This window comes from Schistocerca serialis, chromosome 11 (genome assembly GCF_023864345.2).
Source record: "Schistocerca serialis cubense isolate TAMUIC-IGC-003099 chromosome 11, iqSchSeri2.2, whole genome shotgun sequence".
Taxonomy (NCBI): domain Eukaryota; kingdom Metazoa; phylum Arthropoda; class Insecta; order Orthoptera; family Acrididae; genus Schistocerca; species Schistocerca serialis.
This window is the reverse complement of record NC_064648.1, coordinates 118,591,214-118,610,619: the sequence shown is the minus strand read 5'-3', so window position 1 is coordinate 118,610,619 and position 19,406 is coordinate 118,591,214.

Below are 19,406 nucleotides of genomic sequence, written 5' to 3'. Positions count from 1 at the left end.
AAAGCAGGTATAGCACAATGGGGTGTAGGGCTTTACATCAGGAAAGAAATGGAACCCAGCGTAGTTGCAATAAGGTATGTAAACGAACGACTGATGTGGATAGATTTGACAGTGTCTAGCAAGAAAATTAGGATTATGTCAGTATATTCGCATTGTGAAGGGACAGATCCAGATAAGATGGATAGTTTTTATGAGGCACTCAGTGATGTAGTTGTTAGAGTAAAGGACAAGGAAAGTGTTCTGCTCACGGTTGATTTTAACGCCAGGATTGGAAATCGAACAGAAGGGTATGAAAAGGTTATGGGTAAATTTGGAGAGGATATGGAGGCCAACAGGAACAACTCTTGGATTTCTGTGCCAGTATGGGCTTAGTAATCACAAACTCCTTTTTTAAACATAAGAACATTCACCTGTATACTTGGGAAGGCAGGGGAACCAGATCTGTCATTGGCTATATAATAACAGATCAGGAATTCAGGAAGGCTGTGAGGGACACACGTGTATTCAGGGGATTCTTTGATGACACTGATCATTATTTAATCTGCAGTGAAATTGGGAGTGTGAGGCCGAAAGTGCAGGAGGTCAGGTCCATATGTAGGAGGATAAGAGTGGAGAAACTTCAGGATAAGGAAATCAGGCACAAGTACATAACAACGATCTCAGAAAGGTACCAGTTAGTTGAATGTAGTCAATTACAGTCATTGGAAAAGGAATGGACAAGGTACAGGGACGCAGTACTAGAAGTGGCTAAAGAATGTCTTGGAACAGCAGTGTGTAAAAGTAGGATGAAGCAAACAGCTTGGTTGAATGACACAGTCAAGGCAGCCTGTAAAAGGAAAAAGAAGGCGTATCAAAAATGGCTACATACTAGAACTCAGATAGACAGAGAAAGTTATGTTGAAGAGCCAAACAGATAATTGCAGCATCCAAGAAGAAATCGTGGGAAGACTTTGGAAACAGGTTGGAGACTATGGGTCAAGCTGCTGGAAAACCATTCTGGAGTGTAATTAGCAGTCTTCTAAAGGGAGGTAAGAAGGAAATGACAAGTATTTTGGACAGGTCAGGAAAACTGCTGGTGAATCCTGTGGATACCTTGGGCAGATGGAGGGAATATTTTGAAGAGTTGCTCAATGTAGGTGAAAATACGATCAGTAATGTTTCAGATTTCGAGGTAGAATGGGATAAGAATGATGATGGAAATAGGATCACATTTGAGGAAGTGGAGGAAATGGTCAATAGATTGCAGTGGAATAAAGCAGCTGGGGTGGATGAAATTAAGTCGGAACTCATCAAATACAGTGGAATGTCAGGTCTTAAATGGCTACACAGGATAATTGAAATGGCGTGGGAGTCGGGACAGGTTCCATAAGACTGGACAAAAGCAGTAATCACACCAATCTTTAAACATGGAAACAGAAAAGATTGTAACAACTACAGAGGTATCTCTTTAATCAGCGTTGTGTGTAACATCTTCTCAGGAATTGTTGAAAGGAAAGTGCGAGTATTAATTGAGGACCAATTGGATGAAAATCAGTGTGGGTTTAGGCCTCTTAGAGGTTGTCAGGACCAGATCTTTAGCTTACGGCAAATAATGGGGAAGTGTTATGAGTGGAACAGTGAATTGTATCTATGCTTTATAGATCTAGAAAAGGCATATTACCGGGTTCCTAGGAGGAAGTTATTGTCTGTTCTACGAGATTATGGAATAGGAGGCAAACTTTTGCAAGCAATTAAAGGTCTTTACATGGATAGTCAGGCAGCAGTTAGAGTTGACGGTAAATTGAGTTCATAGTTCAGAGTAGTTTCAGGGGTAAGAGAAGGCTGCAACCTGTCTCCAATGTTGTTCATATTATTTATGGATCATATGTTGAAAACAATAGACTGGCTGGGTGAGATTAAGATACGTGAACACAAAATAAGCAGTCTTGCATATGTGGATGACTTAGTTGTGATGGCAGAGTCGATTGAAAGTTTGCAAAATAATATTTCAGAGCTAGATCAGAAATGTAAAACTATGGTATGCAGATTAGCACCTACAAAACGAAAGTAATGTCAGTGGGAAAGAAATATAAACGGATTGAGTGCCAAATAGGAGGAAGAAAGTTAGAACAGGTGGACGGTTTCAAGTACTTAGGATGCATATTCTCACAGGATGGCAACATAGTGAAAGACCTGGAAGCGAGGTGTAGCAAGGCTAATGCAGTGAGCGCTCAGCTACGATCTACTCTCTTCTGCAAGAAGGAAGTCAGTACCGAGACTAAGTTATCTGCGCACCGTTCAATCCTTCGACCAACTTTGTTGTATGGGAGCGAAAGCTGGGTGGATTCAGGTTACCTTATCAACAAGGTTGAGGTTACGGATATGAAAGTAGCTAGGATGATCGCAGGTACTAGTAGATGGGAACAATGGCAGGAGGGTGTCCACAAGGAGGAAATCAAAGAAAAACTGGGAATGAACTCTATAGATGTAGCAGTCAGGGCGAACAGGCTTAGATGGTGGGGTCATGTTACACGCATGGGAGAAGCAAGGTTACCCAAGAGACTCATGGGCTCAGCAGTAGAGGGTAGGAGGAGTCGGGGCAGACCAAGGAGAAGGTACCTGGATTCGGTTAAGAATGATTTTGAAGTAATAGGCTTAACATCAGAAGACGCACCAATGTTAGCACTGAATAGGGGATCTTGGAGGAATTTTATAAGGGGGCTATGCTCCAGACTGAACGCTGAAAGGCATAATCAGTCTCAAATGACGATGATGATAATGAGTAGTGTACTTAGGTGATGCAACAGGTCTACTAAAGAGACTGCTTACACCTCGCTTGTCCGCCCTATTCTGGAGTATTGCCGTGTGGTGTGGGACCCGCAACAGGTAGGACTGACGGATGACATCGAAAAGGTACAAAGAAGGACAGCTCGTTTTGTATTATCGCGAAATAGGGGAGATAATTCCACAGGCATGATACGTGAATTGGAGTGGCAATCATTGAGACAAATGCGTTTTTTCGTTGTGACGGGATCTTTTCATGAAATATCACTCACCAGTTTTCTCCTCCGGTTGCGAAAACAATCCCTAAGTATTTAGTTGAATTTATAGACTTCAGATTTGTGTCACGAGCTCGCTGCACATAAAAGCCTGTATGATATACAAAAAGAGAAATTCCACGCGCGAGAGACGGTTTCGGTGCATCCTATGGTGGAACAAAGATGTACGAAAGAAGCGTTCGTCACACTGTATTCCGAATTGCGCAAGGACGAAGACAAATTTAATACACACACTCCTGGAAATGGAAAAAAGAACACATTGACACCGGTGTGTCAGACCCACCATACTTGCTCTGGACACTGCGAGAGGGCTGTACAAGCAATGATCACACGCACGGCACAGCGGACACACCAGGAACCGCGGTGTTGGCCGTCGAATGGCGCTAGCTGCGCAGCATTTGTGCACCGCCGCCGTCAGTGTCAGCCAGTTTGCCGTGGCATACGGAGCTACATCGCAGTCTTTAACACTGGTAGCATGCCGCGACAGCGTGGACGTGAACCGTATGTGCAGTTGACGGACTTTGAGCGAGGGCGTATAGTGGGCATGCGGGAGGCCGGGTGGACGTACCGCCGAATTGCTCAACACGTGGGGCGTGAGGTCTCCACAGTACATCGATGTTGTCGCCAGTGGTCGGCGGAAGGTGCACGTGCCCGTCGACCTGGGACCGGACCGCAGCGACGCACGGATGCACGCCAAGACCGTAGGATCCTACGCAGTGCCGTAGGGGACCGCACCGCCACTTCCCAGCAAATTAGGGACACTGTTGCTCCTGGGGTATCGGCGAGGACCATTCGCAACCGTCTCCATGAAGCTGGGCTACGGTCCCGCACACCGTTAGGCCGTCTTCCGCTCACGCCCCAACATCGTGCAGCCCGCCTCCAGTGGTGTCGCGACAGGCGTGAATGGAGGGACGAATGGAGACGTGTCGTCTTCAGCGATGAGAGTCGCTTCTGCCTTGGTGCCAATGATGGTCGTATGCGTGTTTGGCGCCGTGCAGGTGAGCGCCACAATCAGGACTGCATACGACCGAGGCACACAGGGCCAACACCCGGTATCATGGTGTGGGGAGCGATCTCCTACACTGGCCGTACACCACTGGTGATCGTCGAGGGGACACTGAATAGTGCACGGTACATCCAAACCGTCATCGAACCCATCATTCTACCATTCCTAGACCGGCAAGGGAACTTGCTGTTCCAACAGGACAATGCACGTCCGCATGTATCCCGTGCCACCCAACGTGCTCTAGAAGGTGTAAGTCAACTACCCTGGCCAGCAAGATCTCCGGATCTGTCCCCCATTGAGCATGTTTGGGACTGGATGAAGCGTCGTCTCACGCGATCTGCACGTCCAGCACGAACGCTGGTCCAACTGAGGCGCCAGGTGGAAATGGCATGGCAAGCCGTTCCACAGGACTACATCCAGCATCTCTACGATCGTCTCCATGGGAGAATAGCAGCCTGCATTGCTGCGAAAGGTGGATATACACTGTACTAGTGCCGACATTGTGCATGCTCTGTTGGCTGTGTCTATGTGCCTGTGGTTCTGTCAGTGTGATCACGTGATGTATCTGACCCCAGGAATGTGTCAATAACGTTTCCCCTTCCTGGGACAATGAATTCACGGTGTTCTTATTTCAATTTCCAGGAGTGTATTTTCGTATGTCTATTCGTTGCTTTGACGAACTTGTCGATAAAATACAAGACAAGCTGACACTTGAAACTCTCAAAAAGGATACCTATTACTCCGACAGAACGAGTAGCAGTAACTGTAAGGTAAGAATATCAATATGTATACGGATGACGATTAATTTTAATAATACATTTCATCATTCACAGCTTTGCTTCACATATGTATTACATTCGTTTGGCAATAGACAATTTTACATTCGTATTGTATTACCACTGAATTCCTATAATTTTTATAACATCTCCCAAGATGATGACGTTGATTGGGCTGGGGAGTCGCAACTGTGTCTCCACGGACGGATCCTAGCGGTACGGCATTGACTGGTTAGGATGCTGTTCGGATATTGAAGGTGGGGCGTAGGTAAAAGACGTCGGTGGATAGCGGAAAGAGCTGATGGGCGCTGGGGGTGTGCGTTTAAATTACCCTCATTTGTTAGCTTAATCGACATAAGCAGTTGAAGTACCTGAGTACGAAATACACAACTGGCCATTAAAATTGCTACACCACGAAGATGACGTGCTACAGACGCGAAATTTAACAGGACAGGAAGAAGATGCTGTGATACGCAAATGACTAGCTTTTCAGAGCATTCACACAAGATTGGCGCCGGTGGCGACACCTACAACGTGCTGACACGAGGAAAGTTTCCGACCGATTTCTCATACACAAACAGCAGTTGACCGGCGTTGCGTGGTGAAACGTTGTTGTGACGCCTCGTGTAAGGAGGAGAAATGCGTACCATCACGATTTCGACTTTGATAAAATTCGGATTGTAGCCTATCGCGATTGCGGTTTATTGTATCGAGCTCATTGCTGCTCGCGTCGGTCGAGATCCAATGACTGTTAGCAGAATGTGGAATCGGTGGGTTCAGGAGGGTAATACGGAACCCCGTGCTGGATCCCAACGGCCTCATATCACTAGCAGTCGAGATGACAGGCATCTTATCCGCACGGCTGTAACGGATCGTGCAGCCACGTCTCGATCCCCGAGTCAACAGATGGGGACGTTAGCAAGACAACAACCATCTGCACGAACAGTTTGACGACGTTTGCAGCAGCACGGACTATCAGCTCGGAGACCGCGGCTGCGGTTACCCTTGACGCTGCATCATAGACAGGAGCGCTTGCGATGGTGTACTCGACGACGAACTTGGTTGAACGAATGGCAAACGCCATTTTTTCGGATGAATCCAGGATCTGTTTACAGCATCACGATGGTCGCATCCATGTTTGGCGACATCGTAGTAAACGCACATTGCAAGCATGTATTCGTCACGCCATACTGGCGTATCACCTGGGGTGATGGTATGGGGTGCCACTGGTTACACGTCTCGGTCACCTCTTGTTCGCACTGACGGCACCCTGAACAGTGGACGTTACGACCCGTGGCTCTACCCTTCATTCGATCCCTGCGAAACCCTACATTTCAGCAGGATAATGCACGACCGCATGTTGCAGGTCATGTACGGGCCTTTCTGGATACAGAAAATGTTCGACTGTTGCCCTGGCCAGCACATTCTCCAGATCTCTCACCAATTGAAAACGTCTGGTCAATGGTGGCCGAGCAGCTGGCTCGTCCCAATACGCCAGTCACTACTCTTGATGAACTGTGGTATCTTGTGGAAGCTGCATGGGCAGCTGTACCTGTAAACGCCATCCGAGCTCTGTTTGACTCAATGCCCAGGCGTATCAAGGCCGTTATTACGGCCAGAGGTGGTTGTTCTGGGTACTGATTTCTCAGGATCTATGCACCCAAATTGCGTGAAAATGTAATCACATGTCAGTTCTAGTACAATACATCTCTCCAATGAATACCCATTTATCATCTGCATTTCTTCTTGTGTAGCGATTTTAATGGCCAGTAATGTAACAGCTTCTGATCAACATTTAATGTTTTCAGAGAGGGCAACAGCGAAACAAAGAATGCTCGGTCGTCATCTTCCTCTTTTTCCTTACCATCTTTTAATAATGTAAGTAAATTATCTTCAAATGTTGTGTTCTTGTTAGGCCTCTTCCTCTTGAAGGATTGTTTTTCGGTGTTGACATTCAGTCGGACATCATCAGTCTGTTCTTCAGAGGGTTCGCCTCGACTGTTTTCTGCGAGTGCATTGTTGTTATACAGATTATCTTGCACGACCGATACTGAGTCAAAGTTACTCTCTGTTGGTGCATCTCGGAGACGGTCGAGAAAATGTAACTGCTCATGGTAGATGTATTTTGGTCTTTTAGTCGCTGCTGATCCGGACTTTGCTTTATTCTAGTGAGGCTTTTAACGTAGGCATCCCGTGCAGTTTCCATCTCGTCTGGACCTTGTCAACTGAAATAACAAGGCCGATAAGTCTTTTATTACTGAGGGTGCGTACATATATTATTTTAAGGAGTACGTCTAATGTTTTATGTCAGCGTAGCCGACTTAATACTTCCAAAAAATGGTTCAAATTACTCTGAGCACTATGGGACTTAACATATGTGGTCATCAGTCCCCTAGAACTTAGAACTACTTAAACCTAACTAACCTAAGGACAGCACACACATCCATGCCCGAGGCAGGATTCGGACCTGCGACCGTAGCGGTCACGCGGTTCCAGACTGAAGCGCCTAGAACCGCACGGCCACAACGTCCGCCTAATACCTACAATTAACTCTACTTTCCTCTGTGAATGTACATAAGTATTAAATATATGCTATACACGTTACAGGTATGTTGGAAGCGGAAACACATTTACAGATCTGCATTTCTCTTATTTAATGGGTGCATCAACAATTGGACAGATTACGAGGCAGGTGAACGCCACTATTTGGACTACGGTAAGAGAAGAATGCATGCCTGAGCCTTCAACAGACAAATGGAAAGAAATTAGCCACGGTTTCCAAAATGTCGCTAATTTTTCTCATTGCATCGGAGCCCTGGATGGTAAACATAATCGTCTAGTAAAACCTATCAAAAGTGGATAACTTTTCTTCAATTACAAGAATTATTTCTCCATTATTCTTATGGGTATCGGTGACACCAACCTTTGTTTCACGTTCATTGATGTCGGAGAATACGGAAGGAACTGTGATTCAAACATATTTAAAAACAGCGTCTTTTGGGGGAAAATGGAAAAAGGAAAATTAGCGTTACCCCTACCAAAGCCACTGCCAGGTACACACGACTCTCCACTGCCATATGTTCTTGTGGCATACGAAGGCTTCGCATTAACTCAATATGTGTTAAGGCCGTATGCGCGAAAAAACATGACTCACAAAAAGATTTTCAATTACCGACTTACCCGAGCCCGAAGGTGTATTGAATGTACTTTCGCAGGCCGCTGTGGCCGAGCGGTTCTAGGCGCTACAGTCTGGAACCACGCGACCGCTACGGTCGCAGGTTCGAATCCTGCCTCGGGCATGGATGTGTGTGATGTCCTTAGGTTAGTTTAAGTAGTTTTAACTTCTAGGGGACTGATGACCACAGATGTTAAGTCCCATAGTGCCAGAACTTAGAACTACTTAAACCTCACTAACCTAAGGATGACACAGACATCCATGCCAGAGGCAGGATTCGAACCTGCGACCGTAGCTGTCGCGCTGTTCCGGACTGAAGCGCCTAGAACCGCTCGGCCACTCTGGCCGGCTGTGATTTATAATCAATATCAAACTAACTTCGGTAGTTCATTGTTTCCGTGGCAAGAATAACAGCTGAAAGAAAGGACCCAAAGTCTGATTGATGAGAACTGAATTATGTATACAAAATAATGCATTTGCAGACACTGTATTACCGACAAGTAAGCTTCATGTGGGAATTAGATATTAGGAAATGAGACACTTAAAGTAGTAAAGCAGTTTTGCTATTTGGGGAGCAGAATAACTGATGATGGTCGAAGTAGAGAGGATATAAAATGTAGACTGGCAATGGTAAGGAAAGCGTTTCTGAAGAAGAGAAATTTGTTAACATCGAGTACAGGAAGTCTCTTCTGAAAGTATTTTTATGGAGTGTAGCCATGTATGGAAGTGAAACGTGGACGATAAGTAGTTTGGACAAGAAGAGAATAGAAGCTTTCGAAATGTGGTGCTACAGAAGAATGGTGAAGATTAGATGGGTAGATCACGTAACTAATGAGGAGGTATCGAATGGAATTGGAGAGAAAAGAAATTTGTGGCACAACTTGACTAGAAGAAGGGATCGGTTGGTAGGGCATATTCTGAGGCATCAAGGGATCACCAATTTAGTTTTTGGAGGGCAGCGTGGAGGGTAAAAATCGTAGAGAGAGACCAAGAGATGAATAGACTAAACAGATTCAGAAGGATGTAGGTTGCAGTAGGTGCTGGGAGATGAAGAAGCTTGCACAGGATAGAGTAGCATGGAGAGCTGCATCAAACCAGTCTCAGGACTGAAGACCACAAGGCGTCTTGCCACGGTCGGCTTGGCTCCCCCCGTCGGAGGTTCGAGTCCTCCCTCTGGAATGGGTGTGTGTGTCGTCCTTAGCTTGATTTAGTTTAAGTTACATTAAGTTAGTGTGTAAGCTTAGGGACTGATGACCGCAGCAGTTTGGTCCCGTAGGGCCTTACCACAAATTTACAATTTTTGCCGGCCGCTGTGGCCGAGCGGTTCTAGGTCCTTCAGTACGGAACCGCGCTGCTGCTACGGTCTCAGGTTCGAATTCTGCCTCGGGCATGGATGTGTGTGATGTCCTTCGGTTAACGTTTCAGTAGTCCTAAGTCTAGGGGACTAATGACCTCAGATGTTAAGTCCCATAGAGCTTGGAGCATTTTTTTTAAATTCCAAAACATCAGAAAATGAAGAACAGTTACTCTGACATACCTGCATCTAAACTTCACGCTCTGCGTCGTAAACTCAGCGCGATTTCTTTCGGAGTATCTCCTTTTTAAATACAGTCTAATGATATTTCACAGTCTGTATTATTTAAAATGTTCAAATGTTTGTGAATTCCTACGGGACCAAACTGCTGAGGTCATCAATCCCTAGACTTACACAGTGCGTAAACTAATTCATGCTAAGAACAACACACACAACCATGCCCGAGTGTGCACTCGAACCTCCAGCGGGAGGGGCCGCGCAATCTGTGACATGGTGCCTTAAACCACGCGGTCACTCCGCGCAGCTCTATATATTATTCCCTCGAATATTTACAGGCTCTGTAATCCAGGATAATTCAGCATCCAAGATGCAGCCGAACTTACAAGTCAGGCCACGAGGTTGTGATTACGGATTTACTTCAAATTTTGTACACCTCTAGTAGACCATCATAACCATATAATGTGCAGGTAGTAAAGTGCACTTACAGCAAGAAAAAAGGAATAAAAGTGAGATAGTGTTAATACTTTCATCCTCCTTTACCTCCTCTGCATTACCGCAGATGACGTGTCACTGAGCACATTTGTACTGTGCATGCGGTACACGTGAGGTGCCTAGTTGTTTCCTCTGCCCTGTGTGGAATACACAAGTTCTTGTACACTTCAATAACCTGCTGTCTTCATTATGATGATGTCCTCAGCGCAGAAAACAGCACGCAGCTCGTGGATTGTTTTTCTTGAGGCTGAAATTAACTTCGCAAGGAACTGCTGCTACGAATAAACTACGAGGGCAGTTCAATAAGTAATGCAACACATTTTTTTTCTGAAACAGGGGTTGTTTTATTCAGCATTGAAATACACCAGGTTATTCCCCAATCTTTTAGCTACACAACACTATTTTTCAACGTAATCTCCATTCAATGCTACGGCCTTACGCCACCTTGAAATGAGGGCCTGCATGCCTGCACGGTACCATTCCACTGGTCGATGTCGGAGCCAACGTCGTACTGCATCAATAACTTCTTCATCATCCGCGTAGTGCCTCCCACGGATTGCGTCCTTCATTGGGCCAAACATATGGAAATCCGACGGTGCGAGATCGGGGCTGTAGGGTGCATGAGGAAGAACAGTCCACTGAAGTTTTGTGAGCTCCTCTCGGGTGCGAAGACTTGTGTGAGGTCTTCCGTTGTCACGAAGAAGGAGAAGTTCGTTCAGATTTTTGTGCCTACGAACACGCTGAAGTCGTTTCTTCAATTTCTGAAGAGTAGCACAATACACTTCAGAGTTGATCGTTTGACCATGGGGAAGGACATCGAACAGAATAACCCCTTCAGCGTCCCAGAAGACTGTAACCGTGACTTTACCGGCTGAGGGTGTGGCTTTAAACTTTTTCTCGGTAGGGGAGTGGGTGTGGCGCCACTCCATTGATTGCCGTTTTGTTTCAGGTTCGAAGTGATGAACCCATGTTTCATCGCCTGTAACAATCTTTGACAAGAAATTGTCACCCTCAGCCACATGACGAGCAAGCAATTCCGCACAGATGGTTCTCCTTTGCTCTTTATGGTGTTCGGTTAGACAACGAGGGATCCAGCGGGAACAAACCTTTGAATATCCCAACTGGTGAACAATTGTGACAGCACTACCAACAGAGATGTCAAGTTGAGCACTGAGTTGTTTGATGGTGATCCGTCGATCATCTCGAACGAGTGTGTTCGCACGCTCCGCCATTGCAGGAGTCACAGCTGTGCACGGCCGGCCCGCACGCGGGAGATCAGACAGTCTCGCTTGACCTTGCGGCGATGATGACACACGCTTTGCCCAACGACTCACCGTGCTTTTGTCCACTGCCAGATCACCGTAGACATTCTGCAAGCGCCTATGAATATCTGAGAGGCCCTGGTTTCCCGCCAAAAGAAACTCGATCACTGCCCGTTGTTTGCAACGCACATCCGTTACAGACGCCATTTTAACAGCTCCGTACAGCGCTGCCACCTGTCGGAAGCCAATGAAACTATACGAGACGAAGCGGGAATGTTTGAAAATATTCCACAAGAAATTTCCGGTTTTTTCAACCAAAATTGGCCGAGAAAAAAAATGTGTTGCATTACTTATTGAACTGCCCTTGTATAACTCATTTGGGATGCCACTCGCGTTTTTATTGATACAGACACGAGAAACTATTCTTGATCACAACGTATTGAACATATCTTTCCACAGTCATTATATCTGGCTGAAATAACGTGAAATACATCCTGCCACAGACAACATGTCTGTCTACTGGAACCGTCAGAACTGGAGAATAAAATTACACGAATCAAATACTACTATTACAGACAACATGTCGTGTACCTAGCGACGGTCGGAACTGTTGTAAATAAAATTGCATGAAACAAATACTGCTATAACAGACAACATGTTTGTCTACTGGAACGGTCAGAACTGGAGAGCCGGACTGCCCGAGACACTTCGCGCGCCAAGCCAGCAAGGCGTGACCCGAACGCCACCGAAGTGCATCGGCAGTGATGTCGTCAGTCTTTTGTTTTAGTAATACTTTGATTTTAATAATTTTGAAATGACTGATTGATAGTTGGCTGTTGAGAGACGTTTATTTAAAAAATGAAGTAATTTGGATGACAGGTTTAATTAATAATAGCAACTATGGTTTAACGTTTTGGCGCCCTACCGCCGAACACAGCAGCCAATCACAGAGCATCATGCAGGCGGTCTTTCTCACGGGAATGGTACCGAATCTACCACCTGTCACCGGTACCTCATCCCACACTGCGTCATCTCTATGCTTCTTGCATCTCCACTGCCCTGGGAATAGCTTCCTGGAGGCTAATATGATGGCTGAATAAGCCAGAAATATTACACACTACTTTGGCAATTCAGAGAAAGTAGCCGGCACGGTAGCTCAGCGTGTTCGGTCAGAGGGTTAGCTGCCCTCTGTAATTAAAAACTGAGTTAATGGGTCACCGATGAACTTGAACAAGCGTCCTGGTACGTCCGCCCCGAACAAACAGAACAAACTTGAGATTTTTTTTAAAAAATAAGGTAAGTGTTTAGCGTTGGAACTACAGAAGAGAACATGTACAAAGCGACGGTTCGACTCTCACTCAAACCGTCACTTTTGTAGTGCAACTGTAAATTCTGTTACATTAAAAAAATTTGCACCTACAAACTTCGTTTTCGCTGCATTAGCCACGTCTCACCGCTACGCAGGTTAACTGTCAAACGGGGCTTCCCTCTGTGTCTGCAGCTCGAAGCATTGCAGTGCAGAGTAATTCCAGATATCTTACCAGATCGCATGTATAAGGGATTTCGCAAATCACGATTGGCATAAATTTTCGGGAAATCTCTATGCGTTTCTTCATTTAATTCTCGATAGTCATATATATATATTTGTTCTAATTATTAAATTTAATTAAAAATAGTAAGTAGCCAAATAACACGGAATTCACTAAAACTTCACGCAGATACACGTGGTTTTTTAATTCTCTCAAATGTCATCTAAGTTCAATAACATCACCAGTGATGAAAACAATTTAGATTAAAAATTAAGTTTGAGCGAAAGTCGGACCGTCGCGTCATACACGTTCGTCTTATGTAGCTCGAACAATAACCACGTGATCACCATGAATTCTAACGTCCGACACCTTTGCACAGATACATCAGTTAGATAATAGACACATAAAACTTTTCATGTGTTTTTTTAACGGCCTACTAAAGCTGTACACAGTTTGAAGTAAATCTGCGATCGCGAAGTCGTGGTCTCTCCTTCTTAGTGCTGTTAATAATGGCTAGATGATCCATGTGTGACCCAACTCGCTTTATTTGTTCATGAGACCCAGAAAATATTAGGCTCCCAGGTAGTGCCATTTTCCTTGACTTCCGGAAGGCGGTCGATACTGTTCCGCACTGTCGCCTGACAAACAAAGTAAGAGCCTACGAAATATCACACCAGCTGTGTGGCTGGATTGAAGAGTTTTTAGCAAACAGGCATCCTTTATTGTATGATTATATGATAGCGGAACAAACACTGGTAGCAGTTACTTCTGTAAAATATCTGGGAGTATGCGTGCGGAACGATTTGAAGTGGAATGATCGTGTACAATTAATTGTTGATAAGGCGGGTACCAGTTTGAGATTCATTGGGAGAGTGCTTAGAAAATGTAGTCCATCAACGAAGGAGGTGGCTTACAAAACACTCGTTCGACCTATACTTGAGTATTGCTCGCCAGTGTGGGATCCGTACCAGGTCGGGTTGACAGAGGAGATAGAGAAGATCCAAAGAAGAGCGGCGCGTTTTGTCACAGGGTTATTTGGTAAGCGTGACAGCGTTGCGGAGATGTTTAGCAAACTCGAGTGGCAGACTCTGCAAGAGAGGCGCTTTGCATCGCGGTGTAGCTCGCTGTCCAGGTTTCGAGAGGGTGCGTTTCTGGATCAGGTATCGAATATATTGCTTCCCCCTACTTATACCTCCCGAGGAGATCACGAATGTAAAATTAGAGAGATTAGAGCGCGCACGGAGGCTTTCCGGCAGTCGTTCTTCCCGCGAACCATACGCGACTGGAACAGAAAAGGGAGGTAATGACAGTGGCACGTAAAGTGCCCTCCGCCACACACCGTTGGGTGGCTTGCGGAGTGTAAATGTAGATGTAGATGTCGATGTGTATGTACTACCGTGTTCTATGATTCAAGCTATTGTGCCATGAAGAATTGTTAACTCACTCGAATTCTGGTGCCACTGCCTCGTGTAGTTCATGGTCCCACAGTAAAAACTGCATTTGGGGAAAAAAGTGTTTTGTGTTTAACAAAAAATACATTTCTTCCGTATTTCATCCAGATGAGTGGCAATCTTTGTGTTTCTCCCATTTTTCCCCGAAATATATTATTTTTAATTCATGTCAAACCTCCTTTAAAATAATAATACAACTGGGTTGCTATACTTGGAGATAGGGCCAGACCTAGTTCTCAGCGGCCGTGGATAGTACCGTAATAAAGTATTCAGTGTTAATCTGTTTCGCAGCGGTTTCTCTCCTACACAGTAAAAATTCCAAAATTATCATATTCTCGCTTACAGTCCTTCTCTTAGGACATCACATCATGCAGGACTTGGAATTATGCCATGCGTATGATCTTCGTCATACACCAAACAACCCCGTTGCCGGGTGAGGGTAAGTGATAAGGCGGGAAGTTTTACTGTTTGTCTTTCAGGGCTTACAACAAGGGTTGTGTGCCCCTGGTACCGATCAGCCTGCTACAGTGTACATTTCAGACGGAAATAACATAGAGGCGGTCATCTTCAAATGCCGTCGTATATATTTGTGGCAAGGAATACGGAATTAAATTAGCAGTGTTGCAATATTGTGCAATCGGTAGAATAACGACATTCGAAACATTTAGCAAACATTTGTGATCATGGGATTGCATAATACATTTAAATATAAGTACAGTTACTGTTATCAATCAGGTAATCAGCTAATTACACAAATAACACTTCATCGGGCAGTTACAGTTTAACAGCTTCGGGGTTCGCTGAGGGTGGCTGAAACCTGAAGCGGAGATCGGTTGACACGAAGAGTTCCGAACAGCGCCGACTTCGGGCGATCAATACAAGGCGCTGGCTGCTAGCTATTGCGTCATTGCTATAGTTGGCCTGTCGAGGGCGTATAACATACCAATATGCAGGCTGCTCTTGAGACAAGAAAGTTTTGACGATCACTGTTCTAATGCTATAGGTTTATAGGTTTTCGTAACGGAACCGGTAAAAACGGAAACTGCTTCGTTGTGCGTCTATCTGTTCGACTCTTTAAAACTCCGTTTTCTCAAGAACGAGTTGACGTATCAAGTAGAAATTCATGTCACTTACTAAGTCGCACAGTCCCTTGGCGGCGTGAAAAACTGAATCTTCTAAGCCAATGGAGTCAAAAGGTTCGGCCATCCACGTCACATATTTCGATACTCGCAAACCCACTCATCAAAACGTATACGGTATTTTCCGTTGGCCTAGAAGCATGAAATTTGCTAAGGAGCAAGGTTTCACAGTACAAATAAAGGGAAAAATCTGAGTATTCTTAATTAGTAATTATATCACACACAAAAAAATACTTCTTTTGACATTTTTTATGTGACGTCAGACTTGAAAGTAAAGCAATCGGCAGTTCTGCATTCATTAGCTTAGTCGCAACGGTAAAAGTCAAACGCGAGGCAAGGAATTACTTTATTACTTATATGACACGTTTCGGAATTTCTCCATTATGAGACATCCAGGGGCTACTGGTGCTTGTAGATATGGGGTTTCGAGTTGTACGTGAAACAAACATTTGTACATTGTAATCCGTTCATCATAAGAATACACCTAATGTGAACAAAAACAAACGCGATGATTGGTCAGAAGCCATAGCACGCTCTTGGAAGTAGGTCCTACTTATGTATTGACTAAATTATTACTAAGTTACGTTAAATGAAACTTTAAGATATTCAAATGTATTAACAGCCATCAAGGTTTTTCTTAATCACGCTTTAGCTATGTAGCTTTTATCTAAAAAATCGTGTACAATCACAGTCTCTGTACTGTTGTGCTCTGTTTGTCGCGCTGTTAATACGCAGTATGAAAATAGCTGGAGCTGCTTCCTGCTCCGTAGTGAAACACGCTGGGGGAACACTGATAGAAAGTGCCGAGAAATTTACAGAAAAAAATCGTCTTTGTAGGTTTCTGAAGAACTCTGTTACGTACAGTTGCGACACAAATACACACTGGATGTAGAGCTGAGTTGGTAGCTTAGTAGAATGATGCGTTACTATAGATGAATGTTCACTGGTTCCCGTCTCACCTCAGACATTTTCTTTTCTCGTTCAATTTGAAATACCTACATTTTATAATTGTAAAATTCATCGTCATTTATCCTGAATAATGCGCGTCTTCTTGTCTCTAATTACACACTGCACGCGAAACTCCTGCTCTCATTTCAAATATAAATTCTTAATTATCGATACTTTACGACTGATAAAAGTTGCTTAAATTTAAAAAAAGTAACAATTTAATTTTTAAGGCAAAACTGAAAAACCAAATACTCTTTATTTGGACGATGTCCATTGTTTTATACCACAGTGTCATAGGAACATGAAAAACAATCATTGTCCCAGCATCGCGCACACAATACAAACAATGCATATTTACATTTTCCACAGTACTATTATAGCATGAACCAAACAGAACTGATTTGGAGCCGAATTAAGGGATTTGTCGCGACAAATGACAATACTGTTACGCTGCCAGATGTACTGGGACTAACGCACACTACTTTTTCACAGTCACTACCGAACGCTGGCCGGATATAGAACGGCTCGTCATAAAAGAGGAGGATAAAATGCGGATCCTAGGTGAATTCGTGAATTCTGTTGTTATCAACATTGCAGATGACAGTTCCAGAACTGAAATGTATATCTCGGATTCGGATAAGGAAGGAGCTAAGAGATCACCAGACGACTGATTATAATTAATACCTTCAGTGGATTTGGTATTCAACAGTACAGTAAAATCCCTGCAGTATGCTTTTTCATCATACATAATAGCTCAGAAAAACTACCCTGTGTTTAAGTTAGGAATTTTCACTGGTCTTGTTTGCAATTAGAATACCATGTCAAGTGAGAACGAGAGCATTTCATGCTCTCCGTCACCTAAGGAGCGCGCGATAGTGCTAGAGTTTTGCCGAATATCATCTCATTCTCTTTAAAAATTAAATGACAATCGAAGCAATATTGTTTCTCTGCTCGTCTCTTTTTTTCGTCTGCACTGCAACTGCTCACATCATTCCTGGCTAGTTGTACCGCAGGCTGGCCCGTGCTGTCCAAGTCAAATGCGCCGGTAAACCTGTTGTCCCGCATTATCGCTCCGTCTAAAGCAGAAAGGTGGAAGGAGTATATAGAGGGTCTATACAAGGGCGATGCACTTGAGGACAATATTATGGAAATGGAAGAGGATGTAGATGAAGATGAAATGGGAGATACGATACTGCGTGAAGAGTTTGACAGAGCACTGAAAGACCTGAGTCGAAACAAGGCCCCCGGAGTAGACAACATTCCATTGGAACTACTGACGGCCTTGGGAGAGCCAGTCCTGACAAAACTCTACCATCTGGTGAGCAAGATGTATGAAACAGGCGAAATACCCTCAGACTTCAAGAAGAATATAATAATTCCAATCCCAAAGAAAGCAGGTGTTGACAGATGTGAAAATTACCGAACAATCAGTTTAATAAGTCACAGCTGCAAAATACTAACTCGAATTCTTTACAGACGAATGGAAAAACTAGTAGAAGCCGACCTTGGGGAAGATCAGTTTGGATTCCGTAGAAATACTGGAACACGTGAGGCAATACTGACCTTACGACTTATCTTAGAAGAAAGATTAAGGAAAGGCAAACCTACGTTTCTAGCATTTGTAGACTTAGAGAAAGCTTTTGACAATGTTGACTGGAATACTCTCTTTCAAATTCTAAAGGTGGCAGGGGTAAAATACAGGGAGCGAAAGGCTATTTACAATTTGTACAGAAACCAGATGGCAGATATAAGAGTCGAGGGACAAGAAAGGGAAGCAGTGGTTGGGAAGGGAGTAAGACAGGGTTGTAGCCTCTCCCCAATGTTATTCAATCTGTATATTGAGCAAGCAGTAAAGGAAACAAAAGAAAAATTCGGAGTAGGTATTAAAATCCATGGAGAAGAAATAAAAATGTTGAGGTTCGCCGATGACATTGTAATTCTGTCAGAGACAGCAAAGGACTTGGAAGAGCAGTTGAACGGAATGGATGGTGTCGTGAAGGGAGGATATAAGATGAACATCAACAAAAGCAAAACGAGGATAATGGAATGTAGTCGAATTAAGTCGGGTGATGTTGAGGGTATTAGATTAGGAAATGAGACACTTAAAGTAGTAAAGGAGTTTTGCTATTTGGGGAGCAAAATAACTGATGATGGTCGAAGTAGAGAGGATATAAAATGTAGACTGGCAATGGCAAGGAAAGCGTTTCTGAAGAAGAGAAATTTGTTAACATCGAGTATAGATTTAAGTGTCAGGAAGTCATTTCTGAAAGTATTTGTATGGAGTGTACCCATGTATGGAAGTGAAACATGGACGGTAAATAGTCTGGACAAGAAGAGAATAGAAGCTTTCGAAATGTGGTGCTACAGAAGAATGCTGAAGATTAGATGGGTAGATCACATAACTAATGAGGAAGTATTGAATAGGATTGGGGAGAAGAGAAGTTTGTGGCACAACTTGACCAGAAGAAGGGATCGGTTGGTAGGACATGTTCTGAGACATCAAGGGATCACCAATTTAGTATTGGAGGGCAGCGTGGAGGGTAAAAATCGTAGGGGGAGACCAAAAGATGTATACACTAAGCAGATTCAGAAGGATGTAGGTTGCAGTAGGTACTGGGAGATGAAGAAGCTTGCACAGGATAGAGTAGCATGGAGAGCTGCATCAAACTAGTCTCAGGACTGAAGACCACAACAACAACAACATTTGTGTGTAACACAGTATAAAACGTATCATTATGATCGTACTTGACTGTACTGGTCACAGCTTCGCTTCCGCCCCACGTGAAACGAAATCCAGTAAGATTCAAGCAAACGCGGAAGGAATACATGGCGTAATGTTTACATCAGGTTATGATGAACAGAATATAGTCTGCGTCATAGGAGCAATACAGTAATTCCTCGCCTCAAGTTTGACTTTAACCACTGCGAACCAGTCACTCTGAATGCACAGCTGCTGGTTTTTATAATTATAGTCGCGTTCCTCCTGCATGGCTTTATGTCACATTAATGTTACTGAAACATTCTCAAAAATCTTGGGATCCGTGGGACCGATATTC